Source organism: Passer domesticus, chromosome 6 (genome assembly GCF_036417665.1).
Source record: "Passer domesticus isolate bPasDom1 chromosome 6, bPasDom1.hap1, whole genome shotgun sequence".
Classification (NCBI taxonomy): Eukaryota; Metazoa; Chordata; class Aves; order Passeriformes; family Passeridae; genus Passer; species Passer domesticus.
In genome coordinates, this window is record NC_087479.1 from 26997720 (window position 1) to 27020313 (window position 22594).

General features: G+C 38.2%; 2 long non-coding RNA genes across 2 annotated transcripts; one reads left to right on the forward strand and one right to left on the reverse strand.

Moving 5' to 3' along the window:
* Positions 1 to 246: 246 nt before the first annotated feature.
* Positions 247 to 1827, forward strand: LOC135302109 (uncharacterized). The gene is made up of 3 exons (XR_010363802.1): positions 247 to 497; positions 1212 to 1340; positions 1726 to 1827. It is a non-coding gene; the product is annotated as an uncharacterized LOC135302109 (long non-coding RNA).
* Positions 1828 to 13633: 11806 nt separating this feature from the next.
* Positions 13634 to 21280, reverse strand: LOC135302942 (uncharacterized). Its single transcript, XR_010364485.1, has 2 exons — positions 21163 to 21280; positions 13634 to 13832 (listed from the first exon to the last, which is right to left on the reverse strand). It is a non-coding gene; the product is annotated as an uncharacterized LOC135302942 (long non-coding RNA).
* Between the last annotated feature and the right edge of the window lie 1314 nt (positions 21281 to 22594).

Here is a 22594-nt window from a genome sequence, read left to right on the forward strand (position 1 = left end):
GTGGCAGAAAAACCCTTTTTCCTTCCTACAATTATTAGATATTGCACAGACCCATACCTTGTTTAACTATAAAGCTGTCAATGCAGAGAAGTGACCAGAATGTGGCAAAAATAGTGAGTAGATAATCCTCAGAGGGAATGATACTGACTTGTGCCTCAACAAGTCCACGAGTCGAGGCAAAGCCAGAAGGGGGGAGGTGCCTGAGAGATTGTCTGCTTAGGGTGGGGAGGGCCTGATCAGAACCAGATCATGCCATGTAATCATAACAGAGTTCTGCCAGGTAATTGTTTACCAATCTGAATGGAGTGTTTGCTTTCAGCAGTTACGTAGAACCACTTGAACATGCTGCCATGGCAGCTAATCCAGGCTGGTATAGAAAGGAGAAGGAAGGTTGTGTGTACAGGTCACTTGCAGATGCCTGGGAAGGTCTATGTCCCTTGAGAAAGAAATGCCTTCCAACACTGTCTTCATAAACTAACTGGACACAGGACCCAAAGGTATGCTAAGTTTGCAGATGAAACAAAGTTAGGAGGAGCTGTTCACTTCCTCAGAGGCAGGGGGTCTCTGCAGTGAGATCTAAACAAATGAGAGGGCTGGGCAATCACCAGCCATATGAAATTTAACAAGGGCAAGTGCTGGGTTCTGGGGCAATCATGGATGTACAAACAGACTGCGAAATGAGAGGCTGGAGAGGAGCTTCACAGAAATGGATCTGGAGGATCCTGGCCGACGGCAAGTTGAATCTGAGTCAGCAGTGCCCTGCAGCCAGGATGCAGCCCTGTCCTGGGCTGCATCAGCCACAGCTGCTACCAAAAATAGCAATAAATGGCATGTATGAGTAGAGCTTCTTTCAACATGGCATCACCAGCCAGGCAAGGGAGGGGATTGTCCCGCTCTGCTCTGCACTGGGGCAGCCTCACCTTGAATATTGTGTCCAGTTTTGGGTGCCACAGTATAAGAAGGACATTAGATAGGATAGGATAAGGAGGATATTAGAAAACATCTAAATGAGGGCTACAAACATGGTGAAGATTCTAGAGGAGGACCATACAAGGAGCATCACAGAGGTCATTAGGAAAAATTAAAAAACATTGTTGCTAAAAATGTATCATGATTTTTGCAAAAAAAAAAAAATCTGACCCCAAACTTCAGGCCAGACTTGCCTATTTCTTACCATGTGCCTGATGATACCTGTTTGAACTGGACTTTAGGTTATGGATGTCAGCTGGACAGTAGGAAGAGAGCACGTCTGATGCCGAGAAAGGACAGATTATTTTGCTTTTCTGCTCTCATTCCTCATCATGGGAATGATTTGTGTTTGCCAGAAAGAACTGTCAAAGGTAATGAAACGTTAGCTTGAAATGATATAACACAGGAACCTATAGCAGAATGTTGTTCAATCACAATTGGAACCAGAAAGACCTTCAGAATAACTATGTTTTGTTTGAAGAAAGCCATTCTTGTCTACATGATAGGCAGAGTGGTAGCAGAGCTCCTTTGCTGAAGTTATATACACAAGATATCAAAAACACAACACCAAGAAAATTATGGTATTATGTGAAACCAATCCATATAAATATTTTATATTGTATATATCCTCCCTGGGATGGGTAAAAAGGATATGTGGTATGTCTAATGCATTGCTGAATTGAATATTGTTTTCTATTTATTCACTAGCAGACAGGTAGAGCATACTGAATTTATAAACTGAATTTTGTTTTTCAGGCTTGTGAGCTCATAATATGTGTGTAAGATATGTCCACTGTAAAGATACTGGAAATAAACTTGTAACATGACTTGCAAATATGGCTTTGAAGTTAAGACAGGTATGGAACGAAACTATACCTTTTTCAAGTTCATCATTATTAAATTTCACCAAAGATTTTTTTTTTTTTTTGAGGATGTGAATAATTTTCTGGATATTCAAAAAACTGGTATGGCTCAGCTGTATGACATTCCAGTTAGTAACAGTTATGGCTGGGAGGTGGGGGGGGGGGGCTGGTTCTTCATGTACTGTTATAATCAGGTGTCATATTTATAACAGCATAAGTAGTACTTTTTGTAGGCTAGCTCTAAATAGCTGGCAATTGACACAGTAAACTCTTGAAGATGATCTTGAAATTTCCTTGAAGTTGGCTCTATCAGAAAAAAAAATGACAGAAAGAGAAGGTTCAGAGAGGGGCTAGAAATCAGAAACTCAATGAAAGATGAGTGATGGTTGGTGCAGGAATCCTGCAGAAAGGTTAAATATTGGATTCACTGACCTGCTCCTCTGCTTGATTCCTGCCTTTCCCTGAAAAGCCCCTGAGTTTTTCCGTGTTCTCTGTTGCAAAGACAGAACCCCCCCTTAGCTTCTGCTTGCAGACTCTTCCTTAGTTATCTTGTTCTGGCTGCATTTGCTGTACTTTTGTTGTGATAGAAGGCAGACTGAAAATAAAGTGCAGAGGAAAGACCAAGCCTTTGGACAGGGCATTGAAGACTCAGGATATTAATTTTATTTCTTCTAAGGAAAACATTTTGTTTTTCAGAGGCAGCATTTTATTCTTTTCTACTGAAATAAACTGTCACAAATTTAAGTATTAAAGTAGCATTAAACTTAGAGCCACGCTATCTCTACAGGATAGTTTTTTCTCTACCACATACTTAACTTTATCATTATGTTCACTGTTGGGTTTTAATCTTTGGTCAGATTAGAAAGTTTGATATAAAGTATTTTTGATTTAATGGATTTCTGTGACATTGTAACAAAATTTGCTCTAAGTGTTGATTGTGAAACTCATAGATATTTCCCTTGGGAAATTTTTAGTACCCTTCCAAATAATCCATAAATAGGATGTTCTTAATAAACACGACAGTTTATTCTCTTCTAGGGATTTCATTCTAAGCTCTTCATTCAAGATGTTTCCAGAAGAGGAAGAAAGCTTTTAAAGCATCTACTCCCCCAGCAGAACATTTGTTATGACTAATATGCATCTCATGCTCTGAATGATAAAGACACTGCACAGTGATTTGCTCTTTTCTTTTAAAAATATTTACCATATTATATTTCTAGTCACCTCTCTCTTTTGGTAATACACAAACTCATGACAGTGATAGCCAACTACCCCCACTGACTTCCACCAGATATTTTTCTAGTGATTATAAAAGCATGAATATTTCCAGTTATCTAATTTAATAGACATTTTTATTCTCTTTACTATATAACCACAACACTTCTTTTATTCATATGAACACTTTTTAAATTGTTGTTTTTATTAGATTTTGATGCCCCCCCCCCCCGTTAAGTAGAGTGCCACTGTATTTACATTCCAAAACATATGTAAATTTACATGCAGAATGTACATAGAATATTCCAGGCACTTCAGAGGATTGTATTCAAATAAACTTTTCTTCATTCCAGGGGAAAAAAATGTAACAATAAAATCATTAAAAGGTCCTTCAGGCAGATAAGTGTATTCCAATTACATTAATATATACATATATTTGCATTGCTTTACTGAAATACAATCTATTTCCACTGGATTAAGTTCCTCAGTTAAACAAAAGGTCTGTGAAAGTTTGTATGTATCTCTTGAGTCCTATTTTACACATTTTCTTTCACAGAAAGAAAATACAAACTAGTACAGTTTGTTTCTGTCACCACACTGTGGACAGGACAGGTGCCCAGAGCTTGGATCTCCAGTGAGAAGGACATTCCCCCCGTGCTGCCAGAGGTGCCCCACCATGGGCTGTGTGACAGCACCGTGCTCTGCCACCTGTGCTGGCCAGCCCCTGGTGGTGGGGTGCTACAGCTGGGTGATGTGGGCTCACAAAAATGGCCACAGATTCTGGCATTCAGAGGGTGACAATATTGTCACACAGGCTGAAGCCAAAGCTCTCTTACTGCTCCCATCCTGGCTTGCCAAGAGGGATGGGTGGGGAGACTCCAAGCTCAAAACCAGTGCAGCACACACCTGCTGCCACAGGCACAGGCACCAAGGAGCAGTGGACTTTGGCTCAGACAGAGCTAATATCAAAAGTAAAGAACAGTTACTGGGACTACTGACTACTGTCACACCTTTTCTGTGTGGTGTGTCCCTCCTGACTTACATTCAGCCTGCTTGCTCGGTGGCTGTAGGGTGAGTTGTTCTGCCTTACTGCTTTAGCAGATGTCTGGCTCAACTAAAGAAAGACCTAAGCACAAAACAACCAAAATCCTGGCAAACCAGTGAATTGTACTGTCACTTTTCAGCCTAGATTTCATATGAAGGATGGAGTGGAAACACATGGGGCAAGGAGACAAAACAGGACTCTTGTTTCTAGCATCTGCCTGTAGGTGAACCGCCTGGTGTGTAACAGGCAGCAGCACCACGCTCTGAAGGGGGATGTGAGCAAAGTGCACACAGCGTGTTTTCAAAGCACACTTCCACTGAACCTCATCCCCCCAAAACAAAACCCTCCAAGTTCAGAATGACCAGAAGTGAAATAGCAGAAATTTACAAAAGTTACTGGGTTAAGAAATAACAGAAATGTCTTTACACAGCAACAAAAGCAGAATCAGAATAATTAAACAGAGGCTTTTATTAAATAACTTAAGTGTATTTAAAGTCAAATTCTCACCCTTGGACAAGGCTGAATTAAACCTAGCAAATAATCTGGTAAACAGCATCTTCCAACTATGCTGAAATTTTCATAATCCATGAGAGTGAGATTGTGAATAGAGAGTGAACCAGTGAATTTGTATAGTGACATATATTTATTTACACAAACCACATTTTGGCCTCATTCTAATGTTTATGAATCAATTTTAAAAGGAATGACCTTAGCAATAAATGGCATTTATGAGTACAGCTTCTTTCAACATGGCATCACCTACACGTAATACAGTGCTCCTGTCTCGGGGTCCTTGATTACATAGGTAAGCTTTCAATTCCCAATATAGACTTTTGGGTCACATGTATTCCACCATATTACTCAGAATTTTGATGAAACACCTCAGTTTAGCAATAAAAGTCTGGTCAAAGCCCTGGAGAAGAAAGCAAAGTTCAATTTTATAAACAGACCTGGTAGAAGGTTGTTCTCTAGCTATTTTTTTCTAGCTATTTTTTTTTCCTACTTTTTGGTTATTCAGACTATCCCTTGTAGAAGCAAAGAGCTGTTATAGAAAGGAGCCCATAATAATTCAGAAGCTTTCAAAAAAAGGAGGAAGTGCCTTTCTTCTAAAACTGACAAATTTGGATCATGCAACCTTTTAGTGTTTGATGTTATCCTTCAGAACAGTCTTTGTTCTGGAGAAAATATTCCATGAGCACTGAATATTTTAAGATACTTCTAAAACAAAATAAAGTAACTGTAGGAATTTGATACAAGCTCCAGAGCCACAGAAAAACAAACAAAAACATTACTTCAATTCATGTTTACATCCCTTCAGTGGCAGGATAAAGAAACTCTCTTAAACATTTGTGGTTTGCCTTTTAGTTCCAAAACAAAGAAATATTTAGATCCCAAAAATCACGGCCCTTCAAAGATGTCCTTGTAATTTTTCACTGCAGTGGCTCCCCACTATGATTGTCAACAACACAAGAGCTCGAGTCACTAGACCCAGGAGAGCACTCCTGGCAGAAGCTCCTTTCTCATCTCCCACAGAAAGTCAGAGGTGACCTTCACCCATGAGTTCCCGTGTAGATGACTGCTCTTTGGGACCATTCCACCAACTTTTACCTGGGCACATCTCCCACAGCCTCCCAGTGGGCAGTGTTTTATCTGCACAAGCACTTCAGGCCCAGGATATGGATACCAGTATAAGGCTTCCCAGTGAGGAGTGACCAGTCACCCATTCACAAGTTCCCAGTGTGTCTTTCATTATGATGTCTAGTCAGCAAGTCCAAGATCAATAAAGATCAATTTGCTTGCCATTCATTTTTACCACTCTCGTCCTATGAAATATTTACTCTAGTTCCACTAGCCAAACACATCTTGAAGCAAAACTGTGTATAGTAAAAACTTTGCTGACATAAAGGATCAATTTATAGGCATAGATAAAGTTTTAGTTAGACACCAGAGCGTGCAACAAGGGTTTATGAGTTTGATCCCAGAAGTGTTATGAGTGTATTAGTGTACTTTTGGGAATCACAATCCCAAACTCTTCAGCTTCATTCTGCAAGGCCAGGTGATGTGAGTGGAAATGATACTGTGATTCCAGTACTGGAATACTGGACTGCATAATGAGACTTGGAGTCTGTAAGAAAGCACTGCAGAGTCTTTCTGTGACAGCCTTGTGTTGTCCTGGTTTGGGGTTAGGCTGGCAGAGTTCACTGCAGGTGTCCATACAGCTATGTGCCACCATTGATACAGTGATGAATGTCAGCTCTTTGGTACTTCCAGTCCTCATCTTACTGTCTCCCTTTTGTCCCTTACTCTGTTCAAGCCATGAGCTTCACATTTTTGTGTTCATGAATACAATAAACATACAAAAGATTGCAAATAGTCTGAAAGCTCTTTAAGGCTCATTGAGGTAAGGAATACCCAGTTTATTGGTGCAGACTATATTGTTAAATGAGTTTCATTTCTAAGAAGGGTGGCTATGCACACTCATATTCGCTATGTGCATCATGTGCATCATAATTTAAAAATCTATAATATTTGTGAGTAATTCCTTGATGATTAGAACCTCCCTTGTGACTGTCAGTATAGGCTCTAAGGACAAATTTTGGAGCCCCCAGAGAGGTGTGGCAGCTCCTGTCCTGTGAAACCCCCAGCACTAAGAAATTGCTTATATTTTGTAGTGTTTGGTGTGCAGTAGCACAGGAAACAAAAATCACTATGGTTTTGCAAAATGCCTGTATGCCTGGTTCCCAGAAAATAAGAGTACCAGACATGCAAATGCTTTAAAAACTATAATAGCACACTCCACAGTAAACTATTTAAAGCTTAAGTACCTGTAAAATCTGTGCCTTCCTGCCCAATAATTTTTAGAACACCTTTTAGCTACAGAGATGGATTTGATTCTATGTTGTAGCTGTATTGCAGCTCATATTCCAGCCATAGTGCAGTAAATTTTCCCTAGTATTAGTCTTTATACTGACACTTTGATAAACTAGAACTCCAGCTCTGATGAGAAGTAGTGTGATAGTAATCTCTGGCAAACATTCACAAATGAAAAAGAGAAGCAGGAGCACTGGTGTACTGCATTGCTTCCCAGCATTAGACAGATCTCCTGCTAGAGACAGCTGGGCAGTTCATTGTACTTCTCTCTCCTTTGCACTCTCTCTCTCCCCTACTCTGCTCCTCACTCACTTTTAATTTTGGGAATCAGAAATGTAATGAGATGCAACCCATAATTTAGCAAAGTGTTAAAACAGGAAGTCTGAAATCAATGGTAAACCTCCTCTTTTGGCATAAATCAAGAGTATAAGCTGGGAAATCAGACCTTATACTCACAACAAACCAGAAACACTGAGCACGATCAAATCAAACCATATATGTTCAAGTTAATCTTATCAGTGATACTCTTGATTTATTGTACTTTTTTATCTCTTATAATGGCTCTTCTTGTCGAATCACCTTCACTAATAACATGATTTTTATTGAACCTATAGAACTGAGGACCAGATCTAAAGTTATTTCTTTGGTTGACCATTGGTAATATTTTTTATTTTAAAAAACCTTTAGCTGTCCTTTCCTCAATGTGTGATGCAATCAAGCTTCTCAGGTTGCTTGCAGCCCTTAGTATGCTGTTAATTATGGCAGGTGACAGTGGTGACAGACACACTCCCAAGGATCTTCCCATCATCCTCTCTAGTGATGCACACAGTTGAGGTACTGCTCCAAACATCAAGAAGAAAAAAACAAAAAAAGGGGAAAAAAAGAAAAAAAAGAGCAGAGGATTTTCTGGATAACTGTCTGAATAACTGTATATTTTGTGTGCTTGTTTCTTCTACTGACCTTGTAAAAGATGAGAATAAAACCAATGTACAGATTATATAAGAACCAGTGTTTATGGGACATAAGGCTTTTATTCTGAGTTTAGACTAATTGATGTATTTATGTGTTGATTAAATTAATTTCTAACTGATAGAAGCAACACATCAAAACCATGAAAAATGTCTGCAGAGTAAAACTTTATGAAAACATCTGAAATTGATTCAGAGTTGAATTTCCGGCTCTCCAATGTTTAAAAAATGTTTAAACATAACTGAAGATGCATGAAGATGCACCTATTACTGGGCCTTTAACTATCTACATCTGTTGAGCATTTTTAAGTATCCCAGTAGGGTCCTTATTTCCAAAAGGACCACAACTGTACCATTTCTAACAGAGGAAAAGCCCTCCAAAGAAGATATGTTAGTCTGTACATGTGTGCATTCTTAGATGAAAGAATTCTGGAATTGATGTAAATCATTTAGAGTGTGTAAAGAAACAAATCTTGATCTACAACTGAGAGATTCACCATAGCTATCTTCACTTAGCCTGATGCTTATATCTAAGTAACTTACAACCATTCATCACTAAAACAATAAATGCCACATGAAAAAATACTTAAAAGATAAGAAACATTTCATACTTACCTCCAGTTTTTAAAAAAATAGTATTAAAATAACTTAAATCTCTTCTATAATTCTTACATAATCTTGCTCCATATCTTCCTTGATAGGAAAAAATAGAAGCCTTTATTAATACAACTCAGAAGAAATAAGACATCAATATCTAAGACGCATGTCTCTCAAATTTTTTGCAAAATAATTACATTCCCCTGTTGAATCCTCAGTTTGGAGTAAAAGCAGCATTCCCACCTCCTGTGTCTCCAGGTTTCAGAAGGAATTCTGAAGATGCCAATGGAGAAAAATAGGAAGAAAAAGAAAAGGAGAGTCTTTCCTCCATGCCTACTCTTGTTCAGCTGTTCCATCCCTTGTCAGAGATGTAGAGCTGGATTCTGATTTTAGTGACTGTTCAATTAGGTCAAGGTAAGTTCACAATCCCTTCACTTAAGGGTGTGGAGAGTTCCTCTGGATGGAGAATCAGACACACAGTGTGTCCCTTTGCCAGCTGAAGAGAAGGGAAATAAACATTTGCCTAGCACTAAGTGGGAGAAATGGGAATGCACCTGTGGAAGTGTCTCTTTGTTAGTGAAGCAACTCCTTGACTTTCTGCCTCCCTCTGAAACTGAGACAGAGAGACACAAGATAGAAAATAAAATAGAAAGGAAAACCATGAAAGTGTCCCCCTGTTTTATCTTTAATTAGCGAGTGAAGTCAATTTTCTCATTTTCATTATCTATGTATTTCACTAATATAGGCTAGTTAAGAATTGGGAGAATAAATGTACAAAATTATTAAATTTAATTACTCACCAGCCTTCATTAACATTTTAAATGCGTAATGTTTATTATTTCTGAATAAATGCAGACATTTTTTCTTATTTTAACGTTCTCTGTGTAAAAAGTGAGCAGGAATGCTTTTATTATTTAAAAAAGTTATTAAAAATTTTACAATATAAAAAGTACCCAAATTTATGTCTATATCAGTGCTATGAGAGCATCTTTAATTGTTAAAGTAGAAACAAATCTTCCCTGCCTCATTCAGAAGCACAAGGGTTTCCAGCACTGAGAAATAGGTTATTAAAAAATTATCAACTTACAAGAATAAAGCGTAACAAAAACAGTTATATTATTTTTATGGCTGGGAAAGTCCTCTTAGCCGTTAGTACTTTTACATAAGTTTAATAACTTCCACTTTAAACTTAAAAAACTTCTTTATTTGCCTTTACATTCCAATATGTAGATCTGAGGACAGTGAAACAAATTTTTCATTTTCTGAGCCTGCTCCAAGGAAGAACTCCACCTCACACGGCACAGCTCCATGAAGGCTGCATGCTTGAGCAGCATCTTGCTGCAGTGCATTGCAGCTCATCAGAAGTCCCCACCTCCCAGTCCTCCTAATATGTTAGCCTGGGAGAGGCTGGAAAAATGCTGAGAAATACAGCAGCTTTTCAGCTGTGTGTATCCTAAGCCTTCTCTGATGAGTGACTCCTCTGAAAAGGCCGTGCCGTTGAACCTGCTGAGCTAACGCCGTGCAAAGAGCGGCCCTGGCTGTTCCAAGGCTGTCAGATGTTCAGCCTTCAGTGTCCTTCAGGAGCTGGATCCCTCAAGACCAAAACCTATCCCTACTAAGTGCACCTAAGAACAGCGTGGAGTCAGTGTCTTGCCAGGGGAAGGAGCACCTTCCCAAAGGGGCATCAGGCAGAGTCACCCAGGGCTGGAGCCTGGCCGGGGTGCAGGAGGAGGCTCTGCCTGGAGCCACCAGGTGAAGAGGTGGACGTGCATATGCCTGTCTCTGATCACTATGCCCTCTTCCAAAACACCCATCCAGTCCATGACTTTCCTGTGGATTTTAGAAAGAGATTTTTTTTTTCCAGCTCTTCCTTGACCTGTAGACTTTCTGCAGTGCTTTAAATGCAGAAATGTGGGAGTAGGGAATGAGCTGGATTTTCCTTTCCTAAGTACCCAGGACCCATCAAAAGGCCTTGCTGCACCAGTCAAATTAAATAGGTATGCAGTTCTCACTAATATCTTATTAACAGCCATTGTATTTTTGAAATGTAAAAGAAGCAGACTAGTGAAACATACTTTCTATCCCTTTCAAAAGTTTACTTAATCCTGCTTAAATTTAATTAATCTTGTTTAAATGCTGACGTAAAAGCCACAAAAGGAGCCCCCAAATACATTTTTGTATCCTAGCAATTATTTGGAGCAAAATTATAATAATCCTTCTTCCTTTTATCATTTATGATAGCAATTCATTATTGCTTTCCTCAAAAGGATTTTAATACAACATATAGAAAGGGCCCTTCACTTCTACTAAAATCATATTTACTAAATCCACCAGTTACTTTCTCAATTTTATTTAATAGGTTGCAATTTTTTTCTCCCTATTTCAGAGGCCTATTTGCACATGTACTGTACATTGACATAAAACAGGAAAATAACAACTGACAGGCACTGTAGGATTGCAGTAATTATTTTTAAATAAGGCTGATTTGTTCTACTGCTTCTTTCCCTGAGGCCAATAACTGGAGGTTAGTTATACTGAAATTCAACAAGCCAGAGGAAAAGTACCTGTTGCATATGATTATTTACTACTAAGATACAATGAATAATTCAACATGGATATTTTAAAAAGTAGCATCCTTATCATCCTTCTCTGTTCTTAAGAAAGTGTCTGTAGAAGAAGAGAGAGGGGTCAGGTTAACCCAAAATATTGGCTGTGTCCTATCAGATATAAAAGTCCACCCACTTTCTTATGCTTACCAAACACACAATTGGACTTTTCTTGATCACTGAGCAGCAGTGATACAGCTTCATTACAATCATAGAATTTTTGGTTTGGGTTGGAAGAGACCTTTAAAGGTCATCAAGTCCCACCCCTCTGTAAAGAGCAGACAGGTCTTCAGCTAGCTCAGGTTGCTCAGAACTCCATCCAAGCTGACCTTGAAAGCTCCCCAGGATAGCATTCTGCTGATTTTCTACATTGTACAATAATAAAAATAATAAAATAAAAAATTAATAATAAAAAATAAAAATACATACATGGATGTAAGCGAGCTGAAAATACCCAGCTGAGCATGGTGATGGATGTGTGCAGTGGTCATTCCAAATAAGTAATTCCAAAGCTAAAGCAGAGTAATTAAGAGGACTTTAATAGTGATATGATTAGCATTTCATCTGAAATAATTTGCCATTTCACAAACGTCAACAGGTGAGTTCCTGTTGGGTGCAGAGGAATCTGGATACATATTATTTAGCAGGTCAGTGATTCAGCATGTCTTACAATAATTCCTGTATTGCTAAAATTTCATGAAAGACAATATAGGTCTTGTGCAATGACACCCCTTTGGGATTGCCAAAGCTCAAAAGATTTTAAAGAACTTGCATATGCCAAGTGACTAATAAAAAATTATGAGCACACACCTTAAATGTATATCAAGATTGCTTAGCAGGTTGCAGCACTGGACTTGCATGAAATAAGAGAAAATTTCTTACCAGTACAAATATACATTTCTTACCAGTAAATATACATATTTATTTCTTCTCAACAGCATGTGAGGTAAATTGTGTGGTTTCAGCCTCAAGGATCCACAGAAAGAGAGAAACAGAAGCCCTATTCATTATTAGCAGCAACCATAATAATAATTGTTTTACATCCTGTGATTCCTTGAGCATAAGCTAAGCCATCCAGACTCTTTCCTCATTCAATTTTACCAAGCATCCTCCTGAAATTCAAACTCGGCTGCTGTAAATATAAATCACCAGAACTTCCATTTCTAAAAGCTCATTCACTCAGAATATGACTTACAGGGACAAGTTATAATATTCTTTCTATAGCTCTACACATTTACTGGAAAGACAATCAATAGTACTCATGATTCACAAGGGGAAATAATGCTTTTGTTTAGATCCTGCCTACTGGCAGATCAGGCAATGAACTCAGTAATATTTTCAATGATTTTTAATATCCTTTCACAAAACAATCATTAAAGTAATAGCCTCAGAGGATGGTCTAATCCTGATTAGACCTGTACAAAAATGCTTGTATTCTGGGGAAACAGACACATTGTAGTACTGGGAGTGGTATTTCCAATGGTTTCTATGTTTCACAGTACTTATAAACAATACTGTAAGGAACTAATTTATTTCTGCAAATCAACATTTCTTCTCAATACTGTAGAAAAAAACGTTCCTCCTTTAGAGCTGGGTAGAAAAGATGTTATCAAAATTCTCACTGTGGAACAGTAAGGAAGCTCCTTTCCCCACACCTTCTTTACTCTTTTTCTACAAAATGCTCACAACTACTTAGTTTGCAGGCTGTGTCACAGCACTCCTAAAGTATTGTAGCAGGCTTTGCAATCATAAGTAACTTTAAACCAGCTACAGATAGCATCTCTGGAAATGGAGAGTTCTGCTTTTTTTTTTTTTTTTTAGATGTAGAACTTAAAAAGTTTTCACACATTTCAATTGGGCTGGTGAGAGAGATTGTGGATGATCTCTATTTTAATTTTCACAGCTTTCTGTAAGACATTTCGAGCAATATTTTATGTTCATGAACATTGTTAGCATGGTTTTTCTAGCAACTACAGTTTTCATGTTACCAGCCTTCTCTCCACCTGAGAAATCCATATCAGGTCAGAGTAAAGTCAAGTTGAATTAATTTTACCTAGGTCAGGAGTAAAAGGGGTTCCTAAGATAAATGTTGGATTTACATAATCTGTTAAGATTCCTTATTTTTCATAGATTATTCCAATCTTTTTCTGGATTAGACACCACCTTCTGTTCTACAGCTGAACTTGCATAATTGCACAAATTCCTCTGGTTTGTTTTAAAACCTTATTTCATCAGAATCCCCTTTATACTAACACAAATATTCACCAACTGTTTCCCATTTTCTTTTCCCATATAATTTATGAAATTGTGGGCATCTATTATCTCCCAGAAGTTGTTCTACTCTAGCCTTACTCAGAAGGTATGCAAAATATATGGTTTTATAGTCGTGTTCTGTTCTTCTTTTCTAATTCTTCTGTATTCATTTAGAGATGAAATCACCGAACTTAAAGCAATAATCAAGGTGTGGGAATATTACATGTCCACAAACTGCTGTAATAATATTTTTGTTTTGCTCTCAGCCCCTTTCCTAAGTTTAATTAAATTCTCTTTGCAGCATTGTGTTGTTTTCCCAGAGAACCCAACAAATGTTTCAAAGTGTTCTCTGGTGGCACTGCGATCCTGTCCCTTAGATGTCTCTTAGCAGTCTCCTTTGGTTTCCAGCATCGAAGTCCTCATCATCACCACAGCATCAGCACATCTGGTGAAGAAAAGCCACATAACATAATTTTACTTCCCAACTGTGGTACCTTCTCCTGTGGTGACCTCCTCCATGTCTCGTGAGTTGTTTCACAGTATGAGTCGATAGGAATATCACCATGATTGCACATGGCACTGCTGCCAACCCATCCCTGTCCATAATGCCATGTGATGGCTGTCTCTGAGTGCCCCCCCAGAGCTTCTAATGACACACACAACCAGGCTGCCAGGGACGTCTCTTAGGATGATTCCTCTTACACACAGGAAATTATCATTCACCGAGAATCCTAAATATTGATGTTTTAAAGAACAAGAAATCACACTCTAAGTTTATACCTAAACAATTATATCCCTAAAAGTTCAATGTGTTTGAACTGCTAATTCATAATAAGGATAGTGTGTTCCAGCTATCACCTGAATCACAAATTATTTCCATGTCATACAGATGAGATCATCATATTTATATCACCATTACTTTTCCTAAAGATCTTGACTGACAAAATACTGTGGCAAGCTACAAATGTGTGAGAAATAAGAAATACACCGCATCATTCTGTACTCATTTTACCCCTCCTATATTGGTTGGTATTTTTATTGCACCCTTTGCCATTAAATTATTTTGAAAACAAACAAAAGAGCAACATTTTATCAGAAGACAGCATCATTATACAATAATACTAATTTAAAAATCATTTTGCCTTGAATCAGGTTATTTGGAAAAAAATACTAGATAATATAAAATTGTGCTTTACACTTAACATTGAAAAATATGTGTGGAAGCAGAATTTACCTCCCTAGAATCTATGAAGTTTACCTTAACTTCCTAGCCACAAAGTTCTACCACCTTCAGTGTTCTTCCTCCTTAACTTAGTGAAATATTTCATCTCTTTTCTGCTCCTCTTTGGTTCCCCCAATTCAGAATATGCCATACATTGAGAACACAACCCCATTTCTTCACATGGTCAAAAGGAAGGGACAAATCCAGGTTCTCTTAGGGCACCTCAGTGCCCCAGGCTAGAAGAAATGGCATGTGCTTCTTCTTATGCCTTACAAGAAGACAATGGCTACCACACATTATTTTTAGAGGGGTCAGTAGTATTATATGCATTCCAGAAATACCTGCAGCCCCAAGCCCTTGAGAAGAAAAGTGTCTACTGTCCAGTTTGTGATTTTGATTACATCCTATCACAGAACAGAGACACTTTGGAGCTTGTCCAAAAAAATACCACCAAAACATGGAAAACTTTAGCTCAAAAGATAAGAATTCTGGTATCTTCAAGATCAGCTGGCATATCAAGCAAATGTTTTGAGCACTAAAATGTTGGATATATGCTGAATGCCACCTAAAATGCCTAGAAGTCCTTTCTTGGGTCTGGCTCCAAATGTCTTTAATTATATGATCAGGAAGGAAGAAAATCAAAACTTCAGGTGCAAATGTGTCTGGAAATAGAGTTAATCCATCACATTCACATTATGTCATGCTGAAACAATATAAGAAGCCTTCTCGTACTTTGAAGAAATCCCAGCTGCAATATTTTAGCTCTACTTTGCAGGCCTTTATCACAGTTTTAATGAAGTATAGTTGGTTTTGAAGTAAAAATCTGTCGGTTTTCATTAAAAGAATTAGATTCTTGCCTTGCACTGCCTGAGCAGCTTTAAAATAGGACTTAGTTCTCATTATCCTCTGAACAATATATTTTACGGAAATTAATTGTAGTGATACATTTTAACCTGATGTCACGACAGGCTCATTATCAAGAGCAGTATGCTAGCAGGCAAAGATGGATTATCTAAAAAACAGGCTCACGGGAAGGAAGTTTAAAAGATTAGGCTGTCTCCTGGGTAAAGGGTCTTTTCACCAAAGTCAAGAGCCTTTGGAAATGCTCTGCATTCACTTTTTAATAGAAAAGACATCTTTTGGTTCTACAGAAGAGGCTGTAAATACTACAAGTGTAACTTCTTAGACCATTATTTGTTGTTAGGAAGTAAGCAAACATCGAAATAGAAAGCAACCCAGAAGGTAACTGCCTGCCTTCTGGGGCCCCAGCACTCTAGCAAGCACCATGCTCTGAGTGGGAAGAGGTCAATATTTCCCTTGAAAATTTCCCATTTTAAGGAGATACATGGAAGACATTAAGGGAAGATAAAGAGAAAATAATTATAGTTTGCTGCCCCTGGTAGGGCATCTCCAGATGTCAGCCTACTGAATTCCTAACATTCAGTTTGCACCAAATCCCATCCTGCTGCATTTGCCAATTGTGTTGCTGGCTATTGCACCCTGCTTCTTGCCTTTGGCACTTTGTGGCAGAGCTCTCACATGGCACTTCTCCTGCAATGGAGATGATCCCCGGGGATGCTGCCCCATCCCTCAAGCAGCAGAATGCCTGCCCACCCTGCGCCCATCTGCCAAACCCAACAAAAGACTTGAGGTCGGTCCTTAGAGAGAAAATCTACACTCCCCACTGTCATCGGTGTCTTGCGCCGAGACCCAAGTTTTGTACAGGTCCACCATCCTCGGGCAACCTTCATCTGGCAACTCATAATCAGATTGAAGGCTGAGAATGGGGTCACTCATGGCTGGTGAGGGAAAAATTGATACCTCACAATACTGTGCAGCCAGCCCTGCAATCTCCAGTAGCAGTGCTTCTTTAGAGGGAAATAGGGAGATGCTTTAATAGGAGAATATGGTATTTGCTTCAAACAATCTTAACTGAGGAAGAATTACTGGTACAGCCTAGTGGCTTGACTAAATTGGAAATGAAACAGGCTTGAGAAAAATCTGTCTCAGTGAGTTTTTCAGAGAGAGAAAAGAGCATGTCAATATTTTTGCAATCTCTCCAGCACTGTGAACAACTAGGAACCAGAAGACTGCTCTTATAAAGATGAAACTGCATGGAAATCTAAGAATTAAACCTTAATAACACAGAGATTGTAAAATTAAAAAAAAAAAAAAAACAAAACACTAAAACCTTGAAGGAGACAAAAAAAAACCCCCAAGAAATAATATTTAAAACTTTTTAAAGTATTTTTGAATATGTATAGTTTCCATAGGGAAAAAAGAAAATCCAAAAAATTTAAAGAGCAGGCCACAGGAGAAGAAAGATACTTTTGAGAAGAATCTGGAGAATCCAAAATGTCTTATGAGAGAGAGACATGAAATGTCTCCTCTACAGAAGATTTATATAACAGGGGAAACTCCCAGCAGGAGACCACCTCTATGATTAAAACCAGAAAAAACAGTATCAACAAATTCCACTAGTTGCCAAATGTTTTTCATTACTTCCGCAGTGGAGGCTTCTGCCTTGAACTACAAAAAATGCTTTGACAAATAGCTTCCAAAAACTCAGCTTGAGGAAGCTACAAAGTTGTTTCATTTATAAGCAGAGACTACAAATTACTGGCAAAAAATGTGGCTTCCCAGCTGCAAGACAAAACACCCCAAAATAGCGCACTCAATTAGGTGGGATTTTTGAAGGAGTGGTTGCTGCCTAGCAAAAATGAGGGAGCTGATGAACATAATCTATCAGGCAAAGCACACTGAAGAGCCAGCTGCAGATTTTGTAACAGAAAGAGGCAACAAATTTGAAAGGATCTCACTCTTTGAGATTATAAACCATTGAAATATTTTATTGAGGGTGGTGGTTAAACCTCTCTACAATCTCAATGAACACTAGTGACTTCTGTAGAAAATATTTTATCAGCAATCAAAGCAGAGATTTCTCAACTTTCTGTCTCCCATTTCTCCTTCTCTTTTCTTTTGCCTTTCCCTGTATACACACAAAGTGGAAAAAGGAATAAAAAATCTGGATATGTAGGTAAATGCCCAAGCATGCATGTAACTACCTTGTATTAACTTTGAAGAACACTGCTCAAAAACAAACAGCTTTATGGAGATTTAGTTTTTCTGAATGGATAATTTTCCATTGGAATTTGTAATCAAAGCTTGATTTAAAATGAAAATGCATTAGAGTAAATCTTGAACTGTAGCTTTTACCTTCCTTCAGAAAGAGTAATAAAAAGAACTAAAATTCTCACAGGTATTGAAATAAAATTACAATGAACATAAATCCTTGTGTTGTACAGTTAATATACTCAGTTACCTTTTAATATTATGAAGTTCATTTAACTGGAGTGACTGGAGATCCACTATCTTTTCTAAAACTTAACCACAAACAGGCTGTGACTTTGGGCAAAAAATATATTGAATAGAGTGACAAAATGTGAAATATTTATTCTATATGAATATGCAAGGAGAATTTCTATGTTAGTGGTTTGAATTTTCTCCAATTTTGCTTCCAGTCACCAGTTTTTCACCCTTTCAGCAGAAATTTTGAGAATACAAAATAAATAAAGAAATAGCAAATCAAATTTCATAAATAAACCATGACTTACTCAAGATACTAATTTTTAAATCAGATTTTCATTGAAGGGATGTCTGTAGAGAGTGCATAGGAACAAGAATGTGGTTTGTTCTGTGACCTTGAGAGAATTCTCCCTGGCTTTCTTTGTTACACTTCAACTCTGAAGTACTTAAGAGCACATCCCTGAAATGCCTCTTTACTACAATTCAATAACAATTACTCCTCACTTGCCTGCAGATGCTGCTACAGCCAGTTATCTCCTCCAGATACACAGAGAAGGGTTGCAAAGACTTGTTGCCAGTTGGGAGGATACAAAAGGAAATTTGCTCATTAGGGTTAGGGTAGATGCTACACAAAGAGAATGGTAGGATACCAAACTGCAGCAGAAAGTCCATCAAAGAAATTGCCATCTATTGTTTTCTTTTGGATCTGGAACAAGTGATGTAACTTCCACCACAGGAGAAATGAAGACATTTAAGAGCAAACATATCCAATTATTCTGAGGGTAGAAAAAATAGCAGCCAAAAGAGAGACTACTGCTAAGGAACAAGTGACACAATGAGATCTAGTCAAAACCACTTCTCCTCTGACCAAGAATTATTTAGAGGAAATTCTGTGTACATAAAGAGAAATTTGTGGCTTTGGAAGGTGACTAATTGTAAGTGACATTTGCTTTCCAAGCAAAAAGGTTGAGGGAAATGCCACTAATAATTCAGAGGCTTGCTATCGCCCAGTACAATAACCAATTGATGGTTTTACCAAATAACTGTTAAAGCAACTGGGCAGAAATCTATTTTAGGCTTGGTTTTGTTATTAGTGAAGACATTCATGAAATAATTTGGTCACAGGAACCCATGAATTGGATGGTGTGAAGCTGATGCCATTTAAATGAAATGGAACAAACAAGAGGCATAGGCTGTAATTCAGTAAACTGGGGCATAAGCAGGGGTTCAAGTAATAAACTGGGACATTAGCAGGGGTTGAAATAAAGCACCCTGGAGCTCAGGGCAGGGTGCAAAACCTGCCTAAGAAATTGAGTAAGTTAGTCTAAGCAAAACTAACTGCTGCAGTTAGAGCAGTGCAAGAATAACCTAAATCAAAGCTGCCACGGATGTTTACACCACACTATTGTTACTGCAAGAGTTGCAATATTCATAATAGTGAAAGCTCCAGGCTCAGAAGGACAAACTTTCAGGAAGTGAGGGGACTAGTGAAGTCAGCCAGGCAAAACAGCTCACCTCTATCTTCAGGAAAGTGGGAGTGTCATTAAGTCAAAGGTTCCAATCTTATCTCGAATTTATACACTAAGGCAGAGGTTTGTAGGAAAAGTCTCAAAAACATTACTGAAGATAAGGAAATGACAAAAAAAAAAAAGCAAAACCAACAGTCAGCCAAGAAACAAATATTTTGCTACTCAGGAGATGTAAGAATAAAGTAAAGATATTCAATATTCAAAGGAAATTAAAACAATGCCCTTTAGTCATAAAACTGAAAAACAGGGAAAGAGAAAATTGGGCTGATTATACATGAAGGGAGAGTTATTAAAGACACATGCATACCAGGACATGCATGTGACACTAAAGGACACTAAAATTAAGCAAGGACAGGTCAGAAAAAGGGTATGGAACTTGTCTTGGAAGTCAATGTCCACATCTGAAGGACTCAGTTGTCTCATTAACTGAATTGCAAAAGGAGGGGGACAGAAAATTCCAGACGTGATACCAGAATTTAGGAATAAATTGAGTTGAATGCTATTGACTAACCAGAAAATCATGTGTGTGATAGATGTATGAGATGTAGCAGGGAAGGAGAAAAAGGTGTGGTTGGGACCATGACAGGCCCATTAGACTGATCCAAACAAAATGAAAAGCTGCAGAAAGAGTTTCAAAGGGAAAAAAAGTAAGACCTGAAGGTGCAATGAAAATGGAATGGACTATAATGTGAGCTTGATCAATAGTTAAATACTAACAAAATCTTATCTTCCTTTTCCAAGGCAGCCAGCTCTAGCCAAAGGTAGTGCAGTACACTTATGCTGATTAGAGGTCAGTAAAACATTTGATTCAAAAAAATCAAAAGATAAATGGCTAGTGGTGCTAGAAAAAAATGGGTTTTTTAAATGAAACTAGTACTCTTGATAATAATGTGTAGAAATGTCATGTATGCCATAGCCATTACTCTGGCAAGAACTAAGGAAAGACTGAGAGCTTATTTTCTCTGCCCAATAATAATAATTATTTTGTTGATATTGTTTAATGTTTTCAATATGCTTACCAATCCTGGAGCAATGTTTTGTCCATTAGATGAGAAAGACACTGAGAAAATGGAAGATCAGCTCATAATTCATGGCAAAGTAGAAAATTAATTTGAAAGCAATGCTCAGTCTGAATTTTCACCATCTTGCTACCTGAATTCCCAAAGAGAGAATAGCTGCCTTTAGTAAGGCAGTATTTGTTGCTGTTTTCATACTTGTATATGACCACATAAGACAGAAGAGGTAAAATCAGACTATTGTGCCAATTATAACAGAGGTATTGTTTATTTGGCCTCTCCTTCCTCTTCCCATTGTTACCAGAATGCTATTGAGGAAGCTAGAATTTATTGCCAGCTGCTCCAGCTGTTTATTTTCTGTCAAACACTTCAGGGAAGTACTTAGCCTTTGTCAACACACTTCTTTGATGCTCTACCCAGATGTACATGATGGCACAGCCTGGCAGAGGTGGTTAACACTGCCCAGGATTTCTGCAGCTGAGGAAGCTGGCTCTTTGCCCTGCCTTTCAGCTCACCTGGGGCTACCAGTCAATGAGAGGAGCTAAGGTAACTCGAGCTGTCATCCACACTTAGCAGAGCACAGACCTGTCTCTCATTGAGCTCCCTTTCTAAATGCCATTTATGTTTTTTTAACATTTTGGAGGACTAATGAAGTGAACTATGAGAAAACCCTTCTAGGGACTGGCAAAATATTTCACTCACCCTTGTATATGTCTCTGTTTGACTTAACTTCTGTGTGAGAGCCAAACATAATGACCAATCCACCAGACTGGCCACCTTAACAGATTACCAGGCAGAGGACTTGATGTGCGTCCAGCTGCCATGGAGCAGCATATCCCTTCCACAGACCTTTATGACATCACACGACTCACTGGCATTTTTAATATTGAAAATCAGCTAGGATTTTTTTTTCCTAAGAGAGAATATAATAGCCATTCTGCAAAGAAAATAATGTATACGTGCTTTGCTAGGTTTTACTTGCAGAGTTTAGGCTTTGTTGTTCTATGGGTCTTACCAAGTACATACCTTTACAGTTACACATAAGTTACAATAGCATTCACAAGGGGGCCGTACATACTGACATTGAAGTAATGCAGCCATTGCTGGCATGAAAAAAACAAGTACAAGAAATTGCAGATACTAACAAAAATGTCTTCCCCCCTCCCAAAGAAAATGAGAACATAAAATAATACTGGGATAACCTGGAAGCAGAACAATCCTCCTGAAAGCCAGCTTCCCATGCAAGCTAACCCTAAATTCAGAAATAAACCCCCAAGAGCAGGGGAATTTAAATTAAAGCAGTGTAAGATAGAAAGCCTCTGGGATATATTGTCAAAGTGACTCATGAGGTTTAAAGTCAATAGAAGCTGACGAGTGAGACCAAAATTCTGTGTAGTACTTTAAAAATACACCCTAAGGTACTAAGCAAAGAAATCAAGAGCTAATCCCTGCATACAAATACCATGCTGCAAACATTACTTCTGCTTTTTTTAAGAAAAGGTCACAAGGATTAGATTTTTCTGCCTGTCCTGGAGGGCAGAAAATATTTGGAAAGAAGCCCACCCTGCAGAGAGAGGCAGCCCAAATCTAATGGTTTAAGTGAAGTTTTGGTGGTGACCAGCACTCCTTTTATTCCTCTTCACTTCAGATTATGACAATCATTACCATTGATATGGTTATCTGTAAAGCACATGCACACCTGCTGTGTATGCACTTTCAGCCTCTCAATCCATGAACAAATCTGAGATGGCTTTTCTTCTCACTTCTCCCTTCCCTTATTATCTTAAAGCAGAGGCAAGTAATAAAATTATCTGTGGCTGAAATCTTTCTGAAATCAGGACAATTGATTGTTAAACATATGCAAAAAATTATTTTGTTTACAACTGATTTTTTTAAGTATTTAGTTGTTGGATTGTGGTACAATCAGGGAACCAAATGAAATTTCAAGTAATAAAAACCCCAGAATGCATGTAAGCATCTAACAAAACCTATTGAATTGTTTGCTCTTCTGAGTCATGCTGCAGTTGGGAATGAGGCAGAGACAGAAAGATGACCTTTCTATTTACTGAACTCAGTACTGCTGGTGCTTAATGGGATTTGTATCCTCTCAGTAACCATTTTACTTTAGTATCAT